Raw genomic sequence first — 518 nt, forward strand, 5'->3', positions numbered from 1 at the left:
TCAAGACTTGCTGCCCGTGCATCGGAAAGAATTTTATAACAATAGGTTGCTTTATGATATTTATGAGAGAGAAAACAAGAAAGTCACTACATTTTAAAGCATGTTCTTTCGTAACAAAATATTAGATTTTTGGCTTTTTAAAAGAAACCTTAGTGTTGTGTTGGGTTAGGGAGATTTTCATTCTTTTCAGTAGTGTCATGATGGAGACTTACCTTAAATGCTATTTTGGTTTTAAAACACAAGGCTTGACTTCTCTTGCATTCTATTCTTTTAAAATATTAAAGTGCAGCTTCACCTTGCATGATTCTAATATATTCCACACACACACACTTATCTATTAACATAATATGGCGGAAGGGGGAACCTTTTACATGTGTCGCAATCTTCGACCTGAATGCTAAAGTCCAAAACTAAAAAAAACCCTTTGCACGTGATAAAAAGAAGAGAGAGAGAGAGAGAGAGAGAGAGAGGCCGCCCGACCATACTAGTATATATATACACACACATATATATAGATT

This window comes from Adiantum capillus-veneris, chromosome 8, assembly GCF_014529385.1.
Source record: "Adiantum capillus-veneris isolate H3 chromosome 8, ASM1452938v2, whole genome shotgun sequence".
NCBI lineage: Eukaryota > Viridiplantae > Streptophyta > Polypodiopsida > Polypodiales > Pteridaceae > Adiantum > Adiantum capillus-veneris.